Source organism: Lissotriton helveticus, chromosome 11, assembly GCF_964261635.1.
Source record: "Lissotriton helveticus chromosome 11, aLisHel1.1, whole genome shotgun sequence".
NCBI lineage: Eukaryota > Metazoa > Chordata > Amphibia > Caudata > Salamandridae > Lissotriton > Lissotriton helveticus.
In genome coordinates this window covers 231937753-231962152 of record NC_136072.1, presented here as the reverse complement: position 1 = coordinate 231962152, position 24400 = coordinate 231937753, and positions in this window count along the sequence as shown.

Below are 24400 nucleotides of genomic sequence, written 5' to 3'. Positions count from 1 at the left end.
TCGATCCGACTGAAGCTCGGTTGTTAAATTGCCAAGGGCTCCGGCCGTTTCAATCACGGCGGATTCAACTATCCTTGCTAATTGACGAATATTCCTGCTGTTCACCATAGGCCCCCAAAATGGCAGAAAACCCTTTGCAAAGTCAGCGAATTCCTGACCCGCGGTGTCGTCTTTACTCACGACACACCTAGCTGTCCTTGTCCGATGGTAATCTGCTCTGGCCGTGTAGGTGGGAGGCAGCAGAAATGAGATAAAACATGTACCTGAGAAGTCAGGGGGCAACCATGTGTAGGCTTGGTCGTGGCAGACGAAATACGTGCCTTTGGCTGCTAAGAGTATAGGGGAGGTTCGGGAAGCGAACACATATGTCTCCGTGCATATGCTCTTTCCTAACTGTGCTTTGGGATCCCTACCGATACCTTGTAAACATAAGTGACCTCGGTGGGGCACTATCCAAACTGGGCGGGATTTCTTTGCTGCCTGGCTCTTACTCAGGTAAACCCCATATTTAGTTACGTTCCAACGAGTGTAGGGACTGAGTTCATCTTTTGGGATCGCAAGATAAGTGTCGAACTCCCTACTCATATTTCTTATCCCTGCCACTAGTGCCTTGTTACTGAAATCGCTCTCAATGGAACGGGTCGGGTATGGTTCTAGGGCGAATAGGAACATGGTCTGGAAAGCCCACAGAGAACCATAATAACTGAATGGCAGGATAAAGTATGGGATACCCTTATCAGTTGTGTGTGGCATGAGTCCGCATATCCAACAGTTCGATGTGTTCATTATGGACTGGTGTTGGTGTAGAAGTTGAATGAATGAGTTATTTACAAATTCGAGTCTTCTGGCAGACTCGTGTTCAGGTAGAGGGTGAAAAGAGTGCGGAGAGAGAGTGGGAGGAGGCGTTGGCCGAGTGTCATTTGAAAACAAGGAAACTTGAAATACGAATAGAGCATAACCAGTCAAGAACATCGCTATGCTACACAGCATTAAAACACATATTATCAGGAATCTTCTTTTGGACAGTATCGTGCATAATTGTTTTTCAAAGTTCGTGAATCTGATAGGTCTCTTTACCCTAGGAAACTCCATCCTCTAGTTGCTGCCCGCGGTGGTAGATTGATTCTGCCAGGGAGTGCGCTCTGTTCAGTCCGGGGTAACTCCCGTGGACCAACCAGAACCGTTGACCTAAACGTCCCCAGTTGCACTCCCCAGACTTCAACCGCGACCCTAGCAGCAGAACCGGATGGCGGTTCGAAAATCAAAAATGAGCAAGTTTCCTGAGAGTGAGAGAGCTGAAAAATCAAAAATAGTTCTTAGGGGAAAGGAAATTCACATTAGTTTGCCTTTTATTAGTCTCTTTGTCTAGACCTTAGATTGTATCGTTGTTTCCCAGGTACGGTGTGGTCTTCAAACAATGTCTCAGGTTCGGTAGTGTCCAACTGCATAGACGGTGGCACAAGTCCTTGTAAAATATGATCACTCTCCTTTTCGGAACCAGTCTCTTTCAAACGTGCATCGCTGAAAGGGATGAAGCGAGGTACGGATTCTGTCTCAGAGTCGGCAAGTCCTTTATTGACCCACCGGTCGTATGGGAGGGGTAGAGGGACCCGTTTACAATGGGTCCCGTGCACCCAGTTCTTTTTGCCTTCCACCCGAACAGTTCATCTCGTGGAAAGAAGTACCAGGTGAGGTCCGGTCCACCTTGGTTGTCCGTTGTTTGTGCGCTGGAAATTCCGCACCAAGACCCACGTGCCGGGTTCGATGGAGTGACCTGGATCGTCAGAGGCTGGCGGAGAGGAACTGTGAACCTGTTGGTGTAAGACACGCAATTTAGTTGTTAATTGGCACAAATAGTCAAGCAGTACGGGGTGTTCTATTTCGCTGAGTTTCTTTGGCCTTGGCACGCCCCAGACGTTGGCTGGGCGGCCAAACACTATCTCATGGGGGCTAAGTCCTAATCTGGAATGGACGGTCGTTCTGGTTGACAAGAGTGCTAGAGGCAAGGCGTCAGGCCATTTAAGACCTGTACAGGCTTGGATCTTGGCTAATTTGAGCTTTAACGTGCCATTGTAGCACTCTACTAATCCAGCTGATTGGGGGTGGTTTGCAGAGTGGAACTTTTGGTGTATGCCTAGACACTCACACACTCTCTTCATCACGCGTCCTACGAATTCGCTTCCATTATCACTCCAGACAATTCTAGGCATACCAAATCTAGGGAAGAACTCTTTGACAAGGGCTTTGGCAGTTGACAAGGCGGTATTGTCCTTAAGGGGGTATGCTTCTATCCACCTGGAAAAAGCACAAACAACCACAAGCACGTATTTTAAGTTGTTGCACCTCTCCATGTGTATGAAATCTAGCTGCAAAACCTCAAACGGATACGTTGGAGGCGCAAAATGACCAGCTGGAGTTGGGGTTCCCCTACCGGGATTGTACTTCAAACACACCATACAGTTTCTGACCACATTCTCTGCATATTTTGGGATATTACTATTCTGCCATACTGGGGCCAATAGTTTACATATTCCTCTCGAACTGATGTGTGCAATTCCATGAGCCATTGTTACTACTGCAAGTACATATGCGTTAGGTAATAGCCATCGCTGGTGTTCCGACAATTCGACCCAACAACCATTCGCATCTAATCTACCTGTACTTTCTCTCCATTCATTCACCTCTTTCTCAGTCGCCTCGGCTTGTATAGATTTCACGCTTTCAATGGTGTCCTCACACATTCCCACATCAGTAATCCATCTAGCGGGACCTACAACATACATCCGACTCATCGTGTTCCTTGCAGTCTCTTTCGCAACCTCGTCTGCAAATGCATTCCCGCGGCCAACATCATCCTGAATCTTTTTGTGTGCGCTGCATTTCATAATTGCAACTTGTAGTGGCAAGGCCAATGACTCAAGGAGTTCATTAACTAGCTGACCATGTTGTATCTTTGCACCATGTGACGTAAGGAACCCACGTTCACGCCACAATCTCCCAAAACTGTGAGCCACACCAAAGGCGTATTGGCTGTCAGTGTACACATTCACTCGCTTTCCTTTCGCCAACACACATGCTCTTGTAAGTGCAATTAGCTCTGCAGCTTGTGCAGAATTGTGGGAAATGCGCGCGGTCTCTATAATGGTGTGTAATGTCGTTACGGCATATGCTGCAGTCGTATCACCATTCGGCAATTTGAAACATGAACCATCAACCCATAAAGTATCATTGCATTCAGGAAGGGGAGTGTCCTGTAAGTCTACTCTCCCTTTTGTCTCTTCTTCTGTCCTAAAGCAGCAGTCATGTTTATCAATCTCGTCTGTTTCTGTCGGGATGGGTAGTAGCGTAGCGGGGTTGAGTGTATCACACCTCTTTATGTGGATGTGACTTGCTAACAGTGTAAGTTCGTAACTGGATAGTCGAGCGCTAGTAAGATGTTGTGTCTTTGTCCTGTTTAGCAAGATGTCTACTGCATGCGGAACCATAACGATCAGAGTATTATTCATGACTAATCCAGCAGACTGTCGAATGCAGACAGCTGCTGCGGCGGTAGCCCTCAGACAACTTGGTAGGGCTTTAGCCACAGGGTCTAGAGTTGCCGAAAAATACGCGCATGGGCGCTGCTTGTCCCCAAAGTGTTGTGTTAAGACTGATAATGCACAACCTTCCTTCTCATGGACATATAATGTAAAAGGCTTACTGTAGTTGGGGTTTCCCAACACAGGAGCCGAACATAATGCATCACGCAACTCGTGGAAACTCGTCTGACAATCTTCAGACCAGGGCATAGGATTGGGCGTGTCTTTGCAGAGTAGTGCCAGCAAGGGTTTAGCTAGTAGTGAGAAATTCGGTATCCATTGTCTACAGTACGATGTAATGCCCAAGAAGGCTCGAACCTCTCTCTGTGTCCTTGGGGCACTCAGTTCTGCAATTGCCTGCATTCTTTCTGGTGTCAGTCTCCTTCCCTCCTTCGATAAGATGTGACCTAGGTAGGTTACTTCTTGTCGACAAAATTGTAGTTTGGAAAGAGAGACTTTGTGCTTCATGTCACATAAGTGACGCAATAATGACACCGTAGCTTTCTTGCAAATTTCTTCAGTGTCTGCAGCGATCAGCAGATCGTCTACATACTGAATTAAAGTTGAACCATCTGGTAGAACAATCGTGTCCAGTTGTGTTTTCAGAGCCTGACTGAATATTGATGGGCTTTCGCAGTAGCCTTGAGGAGCGCACTTGAAGCGGAAGCTTCGTCCTCCTAAATTGAAGCCAAAAATGTCTCTACTCTCCTCAGCAATCGGGATGCTGAAGAAAGCGTTCTTCAGGTCAATCACCGAGAACCAAACTGCTGAAGCTGGAACCATTGTCAATAAAGCAGTAATGTCGGGGACAACTGGAAACTGCGGGATAACTACCTTATTCACTTCTCTGAGATCAATCACGAACCTGTACACAGGCGGTTGTGAAGGATCAGTAAGTTTTAAGACGGGCAAAACTGGACTGTTACAAACATTGCCTGTTGTTTCTTCGATAACATCTTTATCGATCAGATCATAAACGATCGTCAACAACGCCTTTTCGCATTCGCTAGATATTTTGTATTGGGGAATACGTGGCAACCTAACGTTGGCTTTCAAAGTTATGACATACGGTGCTATCTCCAAACGACCGACATCATTAGAACCATTAGCCCAAAGTATATCAGGAAGTGATGACAATTCAGTTGGAATATTTTCCTTTGACAAATACATTGGAGAAATGACTTTCTTACCTAAAGTAAGTTGTACTCCCAAGGGGGAACAGTATAAAGTCGCATATAACCTCTTTAGTAAATCCAAACCTAACAAATTTTCACCGCAACCTGTTGTCAAAATGAGGGGTGCTTCTAATTCGCATGGGCCAACAGAAAGGGACATGGGACTAGAGATCGGGTTTCTAACAGGGGCGCCAGAGAAACCTACTGAGACATTCATTTCGCCAGACAAAGGTGCGCCAGGAAGTTTCGAGTGCATAATAGAACTTTTTGTAGCACCAGTATCCAGCAGAAATGGCTCTGACACTCCTGAGGCAATTACCTCGACATAAGGTCCATTCTGATCTACTGGAACTGAAACGACTCCCTCTCTTTGTCCATGGCTGTCCTAGCAATCATTACCCTCATTTTCGTGTTCGGTGTAATAGTCGTCAGCATAGTACTGAGCTGACCTAGACGATGCATTATTCTGTTGGTCAAAGCTGTTCATGGAATTCTGAGGCGGAAAAGAAGCTGTGTTCTGGGAGAAATTTCCACGGCCCCTACCTCTAGGGGCATGTTGAACACCTCTTCCCCTTACACCTGAAACGCCGTTTAAGCGTCGCGCAAGAGCCGGACAATTACTTTTGAAGTGACCCTCTTCCTTGCAATACGCACATTGATTCGGGCCATACGGAAGACGCTGATGGGAAAACTCGTTTCCTTGCGCGTTTCTCGAATACTGCTGTTGTTGCTGATAATTGGGCTGACTAGCCATACGAGGCGGATAGGCCTGCTGGAGAAGAACTTTAGTTTTTAAATCTTTCGTCTTTTTGTCTGCCTTATCTAGCTCGTCTTTGCGCCTATTTTCATAGTACTGGGCTGTAGCTAAAATCTGCGCTGACGTAGAGACAGCCCAAGCACTCTCTGAATCTTTTAGTTTATTACACAGTTCAGGAAGTCAATTATGTACGAATTTGTCTACAAACAATCTTTGACCACCCTCGGTAGCCATATCCTGACCACTATGATCGGTGAAAGTCTCCTCAAATCTCGTGAAAAAGTCAGACACATTCTCATCTTTCTTCTGCTTGCACGCAGAGAGCTTATCCCAGTTTACGCGTACTTCAGGCATTATTGTTTTCATGTACGCGATAATCCTACCGGGAAGTTCAGCTATTAACGGCTCAGGTTTAAAACCACCAATTTGTCTAGCATCTTTAGCGGTAATGTTTGCCCATGAGTCACCTAGTTCCTGGTCATGATCCGTATGACGGATTTTGTTCCATAAAGGATGTGGAACAACGTTCCCAAACAACATGTCTACATCCGCTAAATTCATTATACATGAGCTTGCAGTTTGCGATAACTCCTTATAATACCCAGTCGGGTTTTTACGGGGATCAGGCAGTGTCTGCTTGAGTGCTAAAACTTCGGATCTTTTCCAGGGGACATGTACCCATACACGCTGGAAATGAGGCAGAATTGGTGGATTTGCATTCGCATCACCTTCCCTCCAAACCGGAGGAACCTCTCTCATGGGGTACTGTCTCGCTCTTTTCCTACCTGATACGTCGTCTTCGTGCAATGATCTAGAGACGTTTCCCTTACTCCTATAAGAGAGCAATAACTCTATCGCTTTCTCAACATCTGCACCTACAATCATACCTTCATGGAACTTAAAGCGCGTACGCCATAGTTCGTCCATTGTGCATTTGGGATCATTTGTCTTCACATCTTCGCACAGATACACACACATTTCTTCGAATACGTGTCTCTGAGTGGGTGCATTCCATTGACGAAAAACGTCCATAACATGCTGAACATCATATCTAACAGTATCCGTAATCCATTGGCGGGCTAGTTCATTCAGCACTTTTCTTTCCTCGTAATCAGGCAGTTGACTACGTGACTGTCTATCTTCTGTTTTAGGGGTCGTTTTAGGCGACCCAAAGAAAGGTGAAAGCAGACTAGTGACGGTACCTTTCACTCTTTGTCTAATAGAAGGAGAACCTTGCGGAAGGGCAAGTGCATCGGAAAAGACATGCTGAGGCAAAGAAGAAGTAGAGGCAATAGCAGAGGAAGTTGGAGCGGTAGCAGACGTAGTATCATAGAGAATAGTTGGAGCTGTAGGCAAAGTCGTAGACGTAGATGGAGTAGGTAGCAGAGACGGCGGCCTTTGAGAAGGCTGCGCCGGCGAAGTAGGAACCAGCTGAACAGTAGCTGGCGTTTGTGCAAGAGCTGTGTTACGTGCGCCGGGGCGCGGTATAGTAAAACGCTTTAGGGGTGCCGTAGCGTCTAACGCATACGGTGGAGGTGAGCTTAATAAGTGGGACATTAATGGATCTTTCTCGGATCTCTCCTCTTGACCTTGTCCCTTATGTGGTAACATCGGGTAGCATTTATCTACTGCTAGTTTCTTGCTCCTAAGCATTTGTTCGTTTTCTTGCTCTTCCTCGTTATCCCTGTATGAAATGGCAGCTTGCACCATTGACATTCCTCTTTTATTCTTTTTTGCTAATTTTATTTCTTTCTGTTTGGCTTCTTTGCGCCATAAGCGAAAAGAGTCAAACATCGCCGGCCGGGCTTTTTTCTTGAACAATTTGACCTCTAGGTTATCTAATATTTCTGAATCGAAACTACCATATTGGGGCCATTTTAAAACACCATCCTTGCGGGTGTATTTTATCCACACTTCATTATATGTGATAGGACCTACGCCGTGCTTTACATAGAGCTCATATGTTGGAGTTCCAATTGGAGGAACCGGACAAGAATCCTCTAATCGGGAGTCCTTACTACAACCAAGACAAAACAAGTTTCCAAGTCTGCTAAAACCAGGCATCTCCGCTCACTAGTCTAGCTTCAAACTTCAAAGGATTATCTGTTACGATATTTCTCGTGAAAACACGAGTCCTTTGGCTTTGGGGCTTGCAAGTACCAAATCAAAGCGTATCTCAAGGATACCAAAAACTAAGGACAAACTAAGGACTGGGAGACGCTCCACTTATACTTAACTGAAGTATTTGAAGATCTGTGACGTCGCTAGAAGACTCGTCTATCGTTTCGCTCTACCAAGGATCACTGGCTCCAAAACAAGGCGATTGTCAGGGCAGCAGTCCTTCGTAGCCGTCGGGACGCGGGGAACCTCGCAGCAAAGACCTTCGGAACCACGTCGACATACAGGGGTCGCTGAAGTGGCTGGCCGTCCTCTGGAATTTTCACACGAAGCTCCTCACGAACATCTGGCTTGGACCGTCGCCGCTTGATACCGCCCCGAGTTGGGCGCCAACTGAGGTAACGGGTTTTTAGGAACCCGCTGGTGCCAGGGGATAACACCCGAAGACCTCTGAGTTCTCCCTTGTTCCGGACCACAGAAACACGGAGTCTTCTAGTTACCGTCAGAGATCAAGTTTTATTGGCAGCTACCAAGTAACAGGTGTCCTAAAAACACGACAGCACGGGTTGTGTGTACTCAGGAGACTGTTCGTTTTTACAGAACCAGCCGTCTCCTTATATACAAAAATAATAGCTGCAAGCAAGAATTCCTGAGTGTATGATATGGCTATACACATATTTCTACAATAATACAAAAGAGCGAAGTCATGTAGGCAAGCCCCTATTTTAGACGTCCAGTTCGTGATAGATTACCCGGCCAGGCCCGGAACTCCCATCAGATATCGACGAAACCCCAATAAAGAAAGGCACCTCCTAGTCATAAAACTGGCCATAAACAGGGTGCGTGGACAGGTGTGTGTGTGTGTAAAAACATGATCTGGATGTAGTGAATGGTTTGTGGTATGTTGTGCATCGATGCTATCGTATTCGGCCACTGGGCGAGGAGCTGCCCAAACAGGTTTGGCTGGAGGCAATGGAGTCAGTTGGGACAGGTCAGGGGGAAGTCAAGGAAAGGTGGACGTGTCCTTTTAGATCAGACTCGGCCTTACTTAATTGACTTATCATGAGGGCAAGACACAAGATGGATGCCGTTCACAAAATGGAGTCTAAGGGTTCGGAACGGAAACTATGATTTAAGGGTGTTGGCATCCCCCAATCATGACGCAAATGCATAGGGATGATGTCCTAATCATTATCGGTCTGTTGACACCAAATTCGTCATGGTACGTTGATGTTTCGGGACACGGGTATCGGACCTCGATACCGGGACAACAGCAGGGTCCAGAATTTCAGAACCACAAAGTTTGCATATTTTTCAGGCAATAACGATGTAGACCCAGTTTCTTATTATTATAAACTTCTCCCTTCCCCAGCAAAGAAAAATTATTCTCACTAAAACACAATTCTTTTATTCAGTCTCCTTTATTTCCCAGTTGTGAATACAAGGATACAGCTCTTGGGAAGACGATGTTGATTTAAAAGTATTTAGGGAACACACTATTGGCATGTTCAAGGCAATGAGGCTTTGTTTAAAGCTTGTATAAAACAGGAACAAAAGATTTTTCTGAACAAGACAGTACAGCAAATATCCAACCTGGGATTGGCTAAGATATAGGGTTTGAACACCTCACACATTGCCACATTTGCACCTTTTGAAAATTGGCAAAATTCACAAATTATACAGAGGAACAATTCAACAGTGTGCCTCAGAATGGTACAGCTAATTCCTCACATTCCAGTCCAGAGTGGTGACTAGTGTGCCCATTAGATATTAATGGTTGTCATGCACGTTTTTTGAACAACACAAAGGTTCTTAGAAGAAACAGACCATACCCACATTATGTGTAGGAACAACACAGGAGTTGTCACAACATTCAGTTTAGGAAACTTATGCCTTCAATGGTAACAACATTTCATGTTAGATGAGGTGAAGAAACACCTGTCTCTCCTTTATGATGACATGCCTTTACATGATTTTGTATTAGGTCCCAGAAAACCACGTCATAGATGCTTTTTGTATACTGTGTACAATGAGCTTCAGAAGGTTTCACAGCAGGAAGCTGCTGAACTGATACATGAGTCTGACAGAGTAAATTTAGGAAAGACTTTAGCAGTAGTTGACAATGGCATGACTACTTGATCCACTACATTTATTCTTGGAGTTACATTGTGTTGTCAGCTATTGACATCGTACAGAGTGACATGTACCTCTTACAACACGGACAAAGTCAGCTTAGATCTACCAGGCTATTAAGCTGGACATTGCAGACTCTGAAGAGTGGCTGCGTGTGCTGGAAGCACTTAAACACTACTGATTTATTACTGCCATAAAATGTACACACAAGCAGAAAATAATGGCTAAGAAGGACATGGCATACACAATGTTAAACATAGAACATTTAGAGAAATTACCATTTACAGTGGCAGAAACTCTATTAGCAGATTCGTTAATTCATGGATTTATTTCTCTGCAATTTCAATTCACGTCCTGTGTGCAATACTTTCAGATATGAAGTGTTAGGGGAGAGATTTGTACACGAGACATGGATTCTACCTTTCAATTACAGATGTAGGAATGGGGGAACAAAAGTTTTGCGATTGTGAGAATACTTGTGCCCATTCTTTAGTTTGCAGCGAGGTCACACTTCACAGAGATTGTAATACCTCGAAAGCTATCTTGGCTTGTTATCTGAAGTGTTCCCCAGATGCTGTAATTAATCCTTCATTTTGATTACTCTCTAATGGAAGTTATTTGATGTTGAATGGCCAAGGTTCCTGTGGGATGAGACACTATTGGTGAAAGTTTCTAGGGTTGTGACCTGTTGTACGAACATACTTTTTCCACGGCTTGTACAGTTAAAGGAGTGATTTTTAATGTGAACTTTGAAATTCTGAGCAGACTGAAAGCCTTAGTGTTTCAGAAGGAAGTTTCTTTAACATCTGCAAGAGAGACGTTTGATCTTCAGGTTGCAAGGTCTTCTTCTGAATTATATTTGATACTATGCGCTACCCTCCCACCGACCTTCTGATGTACTTTGACTGACAACCCCATAATGAACAGGCCATCAGTCAAAGGTTTCTGCTTGTGTGGCCAACTGAGGCTCCCATTAAAAGCCTATGCTTCCTGTAACGTTCTTCAGAGCAATTGACCTGCAGGTTCGGCAGACTGGCCATCTAACTCTTTTTCGGCAGATGCCTGGATCTGCCAAACTACAAATGACCGACAATTACAAAACAAAGGTCTGTCAGAATTTCGACCTTACATAAGTATCCCACTATAAAGGTTTTGACCTGCACCTAATCCTACTGTTAAGGATTTGTCCAAAACTATCCCTAGACTGAAGTTAGAATAGTAAAACAGCCCAATCTAAAATATATGGAAAGTGAATTTAGGTGGATTTAGGAGTTAAATGCTTGGAAGGCCCTATGTATGTTAGGTAGAGTTATTGAAGTCTACATTTAGAGTCTATTTATTTTTGTGCAAAAGTTGTCTTTTTAGGTTCATGTTTTCACATGGAATCCCTTTTGGATTTCTCAATTCCTGTTATATTTGGCTATTTAGTTCCAGAGTACCTACATTTAACAATGACCTATTCTTTAATTGTATTTAAATTGCCTAATTATTTATTTAATATCTTTTATACTGTGCTTTTTAATGTGGGGGTAATGTCAGCATGTTTCACCAAATGGGAAATAGTTAGAAAAGGAAAAATAGAAACGCTCACAAGTGCTGCAGCACTATTACCAAATTTATTTTTTACAAAGTGCAATTCTCACATAGTGGCATATTTTGTTTTTGTTTTATATGCCGACCTCGACCCGAGGACATCAGGTATCAGAGCTCTTTACATGAGCACCAGTTGCATTACAGACTGACACATTCATTTTGTTAGGCACAGAGAGATTACGTGATTTGTCCTGAATCCCAGGATATTGAACGTAGTTGCAGAGACTCAAACCTGAGTCCCCCGAGTCGAGGTCGACCGCTCTAGCCGTGAGGTCACATCCATTACTATGCTATGCAGCATGGCCACGTAAGACTACAACAAGTACAACAGTACAATGTCCATAGCAAACACTGACTTTACTATGAGTGACCGCTTTGTTCTGATGGGGCAGGTAAGAGCAATTTCTGACCCAACCATAAACATGGATCTGGGGCAAAATGAGGAATTACTGAGAAAATCAGACATTGGATTACCGATTATAAAGGAAATTCATAATTTCTTATAGGAACCTCAAGATTCCAACTTCAATTCACATTAACACCGCTCCATCGGAATCAGTAAATGCTGTGGAATATTTAATGTGTTCAAATTTGGGGACCACTTATGAGTCTCAATGTGACCTACATAACTTCTGGGCCCTTGGGTTTCAATGCTTGTGAAATGCAATGCATTGAGACCGTGCCTCATCAAAAGCCTTAAATGGCAATAAACCATTGCAGTTGAACCTAGGAGCACAGGAATAACTGCTGGACTCCCATAAAAGTTAAAAGAGTTTAGCCCGAGAATAAACAATAAAGAAGTGCTTCAGATATTTTTCCTCTGGCAGTATTTGTTGTGTTTTCAAAGGCAGACTTTCATATATTCCCCATGCCTTTAGTGAGGTGATGTTGCTAGTCAGTAACCCTACTCTAAAAATTGTTCCAGCACCATTGAATGCAACCTATCTCTGTATGTCTATCCATCGGATGCAAGGCTAGTCTGGCCTGTGAAATGTTTCTATATTTGTACTCCTTTTGTGGTGTGAGAAAAAATAGCTTCACAAACATTGAATGACTTTGGATAACCAATCAGATCAAGCAATAGGCAAACTCCCTTCGGAAGATTTCTTCTCTGGTCAGATCCGAAATAATGCCCCTCTGATGCCGATTGTTAGCTTTTTTTAAACAAATGCAGTCCTGTAAATGCAGCAAACACGCTCAAATGAAAAATAAAACACAACAATATACAACTGTTCATATATCATACATGAAAGAGCAGCAGCAAATAAATAGCATATAATGTTCTGAAAATGTGAAGTTACTAGCATACATGATTTAATGCTTATGTCTTTGCTATGAAATTGCTTAATGCTCCTGTAAGCCTTAGAATGTGTAGTCGCATATTATAAATGAACTGCGATTTTGTTTTTACACCATCTTAAAGACTGCTAAAGCCTTAACACTGCTGCACATTTACACACATTGGTTTAAAAAAACTTCAGTTCATTGTTTTAACCAACAGTAGTGACAACACCAGTATAGCATGGATAGAACAATATTCTTACACCCCTCCAGATAGCTTTCATTACAGCAGTTAACCTATAGACCTCGATTGAACATACCCACCATCAAACACACCCATATACCCTGAAAGAGCACTGGGCCTTACAGCATAGTTTCTTAGTCAAGTCGTTAAAAGATTTTCGCCAATGGTCGTATGGACCTTTGTCGGTGGGCGTAAAGCATTGAAAGGGAGAAGACATCAACAATACATTTCTAACTTGTAACTCCACAGTAAGGACAAGGAATCACCAGATATGCTTAAAGAGTTTTATTTTGGATTTCCCATCGCATCGAACTGGGACTGCAGTTCTCAACCTTGAACATCTCTCCGTCGTGTTACATGATGAACAGAAGACCTCTTTTAGCCAAGAATTTTCCACATTTACTGCCAAGTTCTTCCCTCCAGGCCTCACTATCACCAGTAAATGCAAGCAATAAGCCTTTGTCTAATTAACGAGAATCATGGTAATACACCTGCAAAGAAAGAAAGAACATTATGGCAAAGCAAAATGCATTTCACTTGAGGCCGGTAGTCAGGCTAAGTTTAACTAAGCATTTCAAATGCACTTTGAATGCACAAATATACATGCACACGTGTAACTTGAAGAAGAAATGTAAAACGGTAGCAAAAGAATACATGTTTACATATGCAAGTGTAACTTGGAGTGTAAGTAGAAAAAGTGAATAAAGAATACATGCTTAAATGTTTTTAATCAATATTAGTGCATATGTGTATAAATATCTAATCTCTATAATGGTTTGAGTCCATTAATACGTTAAAATGTTTCCCACATGTTAATGAAGTTAAGGCACACAGTGAATATAACGTCAATTGCGAGCATATACTTGTATTTTGTGACATGTAAGGGTGGAGCCTAAAAAGTGCTTCTCCAATCCTACTTTTCTTTTTTGATGCAGCAGAGACATCCATAATCACTTTTTAATCTCAGCTCTCCACCTCATGGTAGTCTGTTATTTGGTGTGTCTGAATACTTGGTCAGCATTTTTGGCCTTTCAGACAAATCCTCTGTCCATTTTTTATTTCCTCACATATTTTGAATGCATTGTTCATCTGCCCGTGCCCTATTTTGGATGTCTTTATTCCACATAGTAAGTTCTTGTAGTCTGGGGAGCCCCAATGAATTGCTATTTGTCTCTTTGCCAGGACCGCCCCCGGTTCCAGAATCAGTATTCAAGTCTAAGCAAAAAAACCTAGGCAATTAACTGAACGTAGAAAGACCTACAGCAAGCTCATTGATATATGTATAGACTCAGTGTACTAAACATTTATTTTAAAAACTTCATTTTTTATTCTTATAAATTCATGATAAAACCAATTTAATCTAAAATACGGAAACATACTGTGTTTAATGACATATTAACAAAATGTAAAATACATTTATACAAACAGATATGAATTAATTCAATACACAAAATTCAAACATACAACACAATAACATATAAACATAAAGTAAATCTTTCTTATTTAAGACATAGTGGCTAGTTGTCGGACACGTTCTTTATTGGTCTACACACGTTTCGGCGTTTGAGCGCCTTCTTCAGGACAGCCACAGAAAACCTAAACAAACAATGAAATGAACACATATATGTAACATAAATACAAATTAGTACACTGAGTCAAGAACGCCTATGATATACATAACAAATCGTAGTATAAAAAAACCTAACACTGATACAACAGGTGTAATTTCTGTGTAAAATAAAAGTGCAAACCCAAGTGCAAGATAGTAATGTATTAAGACATATCTACGAAGGTGAAATGCATTTCAGTGAAACAAATGTGATAAAAATGAAGACCCTTAATACCAGTGAATATAAAGTAATGGTATAGAACTGAATAGATGACAAAAAGTTGGAAAGAAATAGAATAGATACAAGGAAACGTGTCTAAAGATAATGACAGCGTCAATAAACCTAGTATAGAGGAAGCTTACCTAAATGGGTATGCAAAGGGATCCAAGGTGGATGTTTGGACCCATGGTAAATAGATTACCTATTATATAAAAGAACAAAAACGAATAAACCATGATTGTTGTCTGAAACAGGGAAAAAGAATGTAATAGATAGTCTAGTTACTTGTTAAGTTTATACCTACTTGTGAATAAGTAAGAGGACGCAAGATTTTGAAAGGTCAGGAGATCTTTAAAAGGGTAATGGTGCTGTAAATTTAAGACAAAAAACAAGATTGTCTATTTTGTGTGCAGACTACAACATTTCTGTTGTTATAGCGTCACACATTTAAATATAGTGTATAAAAGCAGAGGATAATTACCTAAAAACAGATATAGGATCTTTATATTAGTCAGTCAATGTGTACAAATTGAGTCACCGGGCAAACCGAATGGAGCTCACCAGGTTTAGTGTGTATATATAATACCAATTGGGAGGCTCTGTAAAGAAATCATCAGCCTAATTGGAGATGGGTAAATTAACCAGTGTTAGACAGTATTAGCGGAAAAGTTGGGAGTTTATATATATATATATATATATATATATATATGCATTTACCTTTCTCAAGGAAACAATGAAGAGAATCCCGAGTATATAGAATTATTCGGGGCCGCATGGTAGCTCAATAAAAGAAACAAAGCACTGTAGGCGGAAAGGAAAGAAAAACGAAATATGTGGAATCAACTATGTTTAGGATGAAGGACAAAGAATGCTAAACTATAAAGGCCAACGTCGAAAATGAACTTCTGCGAGATATAATCTGATAAAGGGGAGTGAAGGTGAATGATATCAGGGGGGTTTATTTGCGTAACTGTCCTAACTGAGCGCGCTTATGGCTAGAGCCTGCAAGCAAGGACATTGCGACTGGGGATAAAAACGCTATGTGGCCGTAAATGCAAAAATATATACAATAGTGTATAAAATACGGGTTACTGGTATGCTGCATACTGAGATATATACATATATATATATATATATATATATATATATATATATATATATATATATATATATATATATATATATATATATATATATATTCACTGAAAAAACCATAGGTTTCACACCAGTTATAGTTAGGAATTAGCATTAAAAAAAAACTATTAAATTCACTGAAAAAACCATAGGTTTTACACCAGTTATAGTTAGCTGGAAGTTTTACTCGCATAAAACCATTGAAATTCCCACGTTATTGTTAGTTGGACTCACTATAACTTGCGCGTGCAATGCACTGCTGATGACGTCACACATTACATCACTCATGACATGGTCAGTGACATCACTCATGACATCACTGATGACACCATCCAGTGAATGTGTGTCTTTCTGAAAAATAAATATTAGTGAGTAATGTTTAAATATTTAAATATATGTATTAATGTTTCACTTTGTGTATAAGTGGCTGCATGGGTTGGTGAGTAGCTACATGTGTAGGTATATGGGTTATTAGATGTTTTTCTTAGTATCAGTATAAGTGTTTGTATGGTTTGGTGGGGGTATTACTTAACACATAGATGCATGAATGACTGACTCTCTGTTTGTATGTGTTTTGAATACAGCACATGTGCAGGACTGTATGGGAGGATGAGTGTGTATATGTGTATGTTAGTGAGTGAATGACTGTCTCACTAGTGTCTGTACCAGTAACTACATATGTTTTAATGTAGTATATGTGAATTTTCATGTATATAAGTGACTATATGTGAGAGTAAGGGATTGTAAGAGTTCCTGTTTAAATAAGTATGTGTTTCTATAAGTGATTGTTTAAGAGAGTAAGTATGTGTAAGGTTCCTGAAACGTAAGGTGCTAGTGTGTGTATAGCTGTATATGCAAATAAATGGATGTTCAATAGTTTTTTTGCATGTGTGAGTATGTGTGAGAGTATCTTTTGGATGACTGTCGGTGTGTAACAGGATGCATAGGTGTATCACTACATATGATGAGTGAGTATATGTATGAGTGACTACATAGAACTGTTGGTGAATGAGTGGATGTGTATATAGATGGTGGAATTACTGAATTGGTTGTTGTAACTGGTATGGGTCTCTCCATTTTTTTGAAAATTTTAGTTTCTATTTTTGAATATGTGTTTCAAGGGTTACATTACACTGAAAGGAGGTCTGTCACTCTGTCACAAGGATGGTGTCATCAGTGATGTCATGAGTGATGTCACTGACCATGTCATGAGTGATGTAATAAGTGACGTCATCAGCAGTGCATTGCACGCGCAAGTTATAGTGAGTCCAACTAACTATAACGTGGGAATTTCAATGGTTTTATGCGAGTAAAACTTCCAGCTAACTATAACTAGTGTAAAACCTATGGTTGTTTCAGTGAATTTAATAGTTTTTTTTAAATGCTAATTCCTAACTATAACTGGTGTGAAACCTATGGTTTTTTCAGTGAATTTCAATGGTTTTTTAATAGCAAATCTTTATAGGTATAAAAAATAATACATTTTAAAACGAATTTTATATTGTATAATTATGTCCAATTTTTTTTTTTTTAAATATTTTTTGCCCAGAGCGCTCCCGGGGCGCGTACCGGTGAACGCACGGGTAAGCGCAATGTTACGGCGCACCCCGGGGCACGTACCGGGGAGCGTCCTGTTAGCGATATTCCCGCGAACGAAAACAACATCGTGACGTTTCGCGTAACCGCGTAATGCGTGATATGACGCACTGCGTAAGCGCATCCGGAAGCACGCGAGCGCATACAATCGCGCAACGTCCTGACGCGCTTACGCCGTGCGCCCCGGGGCGCGCCCTGGAGAGCGACTACGGGCGCGTAACGTAAGCACGTCGGGTCATGTGACCTGAAAATAACACTTTTCATTGGTTGCTAAATTTTTTTTTATAAAGAATGAAATCCCCACCCATTTCCTTCACTTCTTCTTTCACTTTTGTGACTGAAAGACCTGCCTGTTTTGCTGTCGGTTCTTTGTTGGATATCTTGGATTATCATGGCTGCCAGACCATCCAGCAGTGAAGATGACTCCAATGAATTCATCGATGAAGAGCCTCCTCAGCCAAAATACAAAGAACATTTCATCTGGAATTTTTTTTCCATACCTGCTCACCAGAGGAAGGTAAATGCTCCAAAAGTGGAGAGCAGGATCTGTCACACAGTCCTGTCACGGGGTAACCCCAATAAAAAATATTCTTTTGGGAACTCCACAATGATTCGCCATGTGCAGAGAAGGCACCCCCAGAATTTTGCCCGGGAACGTGTCAGGGCTCTGGCACAAGAGGTTCCCAGTGATGGGGCCTCTACATCAACCGGAGGACGAACACCATCGGTGAGGGGGAGATCACAAGAGCAGGTTCCGAACATTCAGCCTGCATTTAACAAAGGCGCCCTTAAATGCAGATACTGTGATCAGCTACTTTCCTGTGGGGAGCAAAGTGTTCTGCTCATGGTTCGAGCATTGGAGAACCATCACTGCCGTTACCAGCCCTAATTTTTTTTTATTTTTTTTGCTCCTGTTGAGCAGTTTCCATTCCCTGTTTTTGTTGTAGTTCTAAAAAAAGAAAAAAGAAGAAAAAAAAAGTTCTTTTCAGAACTACCTCCAATTCTCATCAAAGAGCTATATTCTTAAAAAAATGAAAAAGAGTAAGTGAAGTGGAGTGCATTGATAAATGAAAGGAAAATGGGTAAGAAAGAACAGAAAAGTATGAGAGGAGAAAGGAAGTGAAGTAGGGGGACTGAAAGAAGGTGAGTGTTGGGAACGAAAGTAAGGAGAAGGAGAGTGAACATGGGGAATGTGGTTATTCAAACAAAATGTAGAAAAGGAACGGGTGTGTGGAAGGGTAAGAAAAGATGCATTACTGGAGTTGCATCATTTTTGTGACACTCTCCAGCAATGCATCACTTTTGCGCTTACAGATACGTCTGAAATACTGACGTATCTAAAAGTACTTGCGACATATTACGTCATATATTTAATATGACGCATGAGTAGAAGACTGAAGGCCTCATTTATGAGGCCATGCGTCACTTTTACGCCACCGGTGCGTCACTTTTTGTGACACACCAGTGCTGTTAAAAATGCACCTTATTCAGTCATATTTACAAAGTGACGCATCTAGTTAGATGCATCACTTTGTAAACCCCTGCGCCACATTATACCTACGTCAGGTGTAATGTATGCAAAAGGGACGTATTGACGCAAGAAAGGGTCGTAGAGGTGACGCAGTAAAATCTATGAAATATCACTACGTCACTTTTACGATGCTGTTGCGTCCAAATCTTGCGCCTGTTTCACAGCAGGCGTAAGACTGGTGCAGGCCCTTTCACATGGGGCCTGGCTCCATGTGAAAGGATGCATTGCTGGAGTTGCATCATTTTTGTGACACACTCCAGCAATGCATCACTTTTGCGCTTACAGATACGTCTGAAATACTGACGTATCTAAAAGTACTTGTGACATAATACGTCATATATTTAATATGACGCATGAGTAGAAGAACGAAGGCCTCATTTATGAGGCCATGCGTCACTTTTACGCCACCGGTGCGTCACTTTTTGTGACGCACCAGTGCTGTTAAAAATGCACCTTATTCAGTCATATTTACAAAGTGACACATCTAGGTACATGCATCACTTTGTAAACCCCTGCGCCACATTCTACCTACGTCAGGTGTAATGTATGCAAAAGGGACATATTGACGTAAGAAAGGGTCGTAGAGGTGACGCAGTGAATGAACGGGGTTTTCCCCATGCTACGCTCCCCGATACGCTCCCCGGTGCGCGTACCGGGCGCTCCCCCCGCGAAAACCGTTTTTTTTTTTTTTTTACCCGAGGGACCCTTTTATGGCCCCCACATCAAACCTAGGGGGTCAGGGGGGGTCTACCCTGCCCCCTTTTGATTATTTCCCCCTTTGTTTTTACGACCTCTTGTGTCTCGATCCTACCGAGACACAAGATGGCGGCCGCTCCGGTCTGTTTCGAATGTTTACAGACACCCGAGAGCCAATCAGCTTTCCGTGCGCAAGTCGCGTGGCGCGCCCGGAGCGTTCCCCGGTGCGCGTACCGGTGCGCGGCTATAGATATATAAATTTTTTTGAACCTAAATTACCCAAAATCCTCTGGAGCACATATCTTGAGACATAGCAAAGGCACATCGGGCTACCAGTCACTACAATTTTGCCAAGTTTGGTGAAAATCTATTCAGCCGTTCGAGCTAAAAGTGCGACCGACCTCCCTATGGAAATTACCATGGGGAAAACACGTTTTGGGACCCCCCTTTTATCTCGGCCCCCGCTTGACGAATCCCCCCCAAACTTTCAGGGAAGGAGCGGAGAGCCGCGAGGCAAAGTTACTAAAAAATTCAGGCAGATTCCTCCACTGGCGCCAAAGTTATTCCAAATAGAATGTTACGATTTCCCTATGGAAATCAATCCTAACTATAACTACCTACTGGCGACCGCCAGTAGGTAATATATATATATATATATATATATATATATATATATATATATATATATATATATATATATATATATATATATATATATATATCTCAAAACCCTTTCAAATAACTTAATGTAGTCAGCGTATAGAACTCAGCACAGAGATAATAGCGAGCGACCCCAAGTACACCATATTGCAGAGATTTAGTCAAAACTTTAAACCTGCATTGATGCTGCACTGACGCTCTGCGAGGGGGCTCGCAGCTTACCTGGACATCGCCGCTCACCGGATTTACTGGGCATTTGGGCACAGCTGGGCTCCTGACGCTGTGGTCTCCCCCAACGGCGAGCTGCTGACATCGCTCGGCCGCGGAGCGGGGTTGAGACTACAGCTCCCAGCCTGCCCTGGGAGATCGACGCCCACTTCCTGCTTTGCGCAAACGGAGGCGCATAAAAACAGACAGCTTCCTCCGCAACGCGGACGCGCGCGGGCGGCTCCGGGCGGAGCCCGGGCAGAGGGCGGGCCGTCTGTGGCCGTCCGTGGTTGACTGTGGTCGGGCGGGCCACCCCCCTAAGATTTGCTCAAAAGTACGTACTAGATTTAGGTACTAACATGGGTGATTCTACTGATACCACTACTCATATTGACATATCATCCCAGGGTGCTGATACCTCCGTCTCTCTACTTACATCCTTTGAAACCTTGATTGACACTGCTTTTAATGAAATAGTAGAGACTGAGAGGAGGTTCTCTATGGGCTCTTTCGCCACTAACAACATACCGAGCGCTACTAACTGTGCAAATGGGAATACACATATCATCCCTGAGGTTACTGTGGTTAAGTCTTTACAACCGTCTGTTAATGTGCCCATTGTTGTGGAAGACGAAAATACTGTTATCTACATAGCTACAGACTCGGCACCTTTAACAACTGCTGCTGTTAGCCTACAGTCGGTACCCTTATTAACACCGTCGGTACCGACACAAGTAGAAACTATCCAAATACATACAACTGTTCCCCAGGGTGATGTTATTACTTTGGATATTACAGACTCCGGTAATAACAAATTGGGAGGGGAAAAAAGAAAAAGAGGCACTATCAAACAAAGCGCCAATAAAAGGAAACAACCTTTATCGAATAAAAGTCAGCCCACCCCCCAAAACCTGTGGAACAAACAAAAATCCATGGGGGCGGTATCTGTTCCTATGGAAGACAAAGACCCAGTTGATACAGATAGCATTTCCCCTTCACCCATCATTCAGCCCAGTGGCAATGGTAATACTATATGGACCCAAACAACATTAATGGGAGATAATTTCAATCTCTCTAAACAAAATGGGAACCTTATAGATACTATAGTGGACACTATTTTTAATCGTTTGGAAAAACTTATGATCAACCAGTTTAATAACGTTTTTAAAAGACTGGACAGATTAGACAATCTGGTTAAAAACGATGTAGCCAAAAGGAAGGGGTCTATTATCCTGGATCAAATTAGAGCTGATCGTTTACTAAAAGACCTTGATTCCCTAAGCAGCACTTTGTCACTAAAAATACAGGACACTCGTATTATATTGGATGAGGGTACGAATAACCCGGGAACAACACTATCATCTTCTAACGTACCACCTACTATCCAACCCCGATCTGCTAATACAGGGGCTAAGTGTGCAAAAACTAGCGAAGTTACTAAAACTATCCCTACCCCTGCACCTAGGAAAACCACCCCCTTGGGAACTAATAATAAAAATACCATCAGTAAGGGTGACGGCTTTACCCAACCTATCACAGCAGTAACCTCAGCTGTGGATAACAACAAAGGTACTGATCAAGCTGGGTCTAATAAGCCTCGCAAACACGAAGGGCGCATTCTACCCTTACACTTGCCACCGGATGCATGTCCGTTTGTCCTGGTTCTGGCAGGAGTACCGGTGCTGAGGGAGGATCAGGGGGAAACATGGGTACAACTACGAAATAAGTGCATAGATTGGCTGACCAAACACAAAGGGGTTGGATATGACATATCAAGAGAAATCATATCGGTCCGCAGGGTGCCCTGGATCGGACCATTACCTAAAGATAAGGACGGAGATTGCATAGTTCTTAACTTTAAAAATCCAGGCATCGTAAGGCATTTGCTCAACATAAATGGTAACTGTTCGGCCATTTCTACGGTTGCCACTATGCTACCTTTAGGTTATTTCTACAGACAACCCCCTAAGCATTTTCAACCACCTTTTTTGCAATTCCATCCACCATCTAGGTATTTTCAGCCACCTGCTATGCAATTCCAGCCAGTAGTCCTCCCTTTTAATACATACAATAGATTTGCACCTTTGTCAGGTTTGGATATGTTAGATTGACCCTCTCCAACAAAGAAAGCTGACCCAGCTGTTCCATCACCAATTCTGATGACCGGAAATCAGGAAGCCTTGCGTTCCTTGGCAGGGACTCCCGGAAGAGGCCAAACTATGAACAATAATCATGTGGATTCTGTCCTCTCTCTTGTAAGTTGGAATATAGCGGGTCTTAACTCCAAATTGAAAATTAAAGAATGGTTGGAGTGGGTCAACAATAATTGTGACATCTTGTTGCTTCAAGAGACTTGGTGTTTAGCCAACCCCACAGTGGAGGGCTTTTGCTGTTATAACTTAAAGGCCTCCTCTTCATCTATGGGACGCCCCAGTGGGGGGCTATCAATCTGGTCTAAGATAAAACCCGGGGTACAAACCAAACAGATCCCTACACCAGGCAAATGTTTTATGGCTGTGAAATACATTAACAGGATGATTTTATGTATAATTAATTTTTATAATAATGATTTTGTTAACCATCCTAATGGAAACTTTTTGGCTTTATTTAATTTTATTGATGACATCGTGGAGGGGAGGAAGTATGGGTCTTTTGACGGCATCTGTATTGGTGGTGATTTTAATGCTCATATGTTTCGCACTAGTGTCCCATGTCGCAATGGTGAAGAGCTTAAGAATTTATTAGCATCCCGTAACCTAGTTAATTCTATGGAAATTGCTGGAACTAATGCTGAAAATACATCTGCACCAACTTACATAGGTCAAGGCTGTGCTTCCACGATAGATTATATATTTCTTTGTTCTTCCCTGTGTGATGTTATCCAAAAAGCTGAGGTCATCTGCTCTGCATATAGTGACCATTACCCACTTAGAATATATTTAGACAACCCTCAATCCATAAAGGCTGCTCTGAGAACTGAGAATGGGCCACAGAATCTGGTACTGTCTACCGATAGGCTAAAACTAATATGGAAAGGGGTGGATAATAAAGCTATCCTGGCTAAGGTAATTAAAAAGCATCCTCTGATAATAGAGACTTGCCTGTCGCTTGATAGTAATGGCGAAGCATTAACTGTTGCTTTCAGTAATTTATGTGGGGCTATTAAAAGGGAATCTTCCAAACCATTTAGGCCCAATATAGATCATAGCCCCCGCTGGTTTGACTCTGCGTGCTCAAAGGCCAACAGGGAATTGAGGGCAGGTTTACAACTAAATCCTAGGGATTTTAACCTAATTAGAGAATTAAGATCTAAATATAAACTCGCCCTGCGGATAAGATCCGAGGCCTTAGTGGTTAACCATTGGGAGTCACTCACACGGACAGCCTCGCTAAAAGACACTGCGGGGTTTTGGAGAGAAGTCAAATCACTCAGGTCCTTTGGTTCAAACATCCAACCTATTAACTGTAATATAAACGGTGAGGTCTGGGTGGAGCATTTCTCCAAAATCTATACTGTAGCAGCCCCTATTATAGATTCTGCATCCTCATTAAATAACGCTAAACAACTGAACTTTTTAATATCTGAGGTGGAAGATGCAATCTTGGAGAGCGCCAGTAATAAAGCCCCTGGCCCTGACGGTCTATCTATTGACCAGATTAAATCGGAAGTCAATTTTTGGGCCCCTTTATTATGCAATCTATTCAACAATTTGTCCGACAGCTCCATCCCTGAATCCTGGTCAAACAGTGTCATCGTACCGATATTTAAGAAAGGTGACAGGTCTGATCCGGCCTGCTACCGTCCGATTTCACTGATTGACAATACACTAAAAGTCCTTGGCAGGGTACTATTTAAGAGGATAAGGGA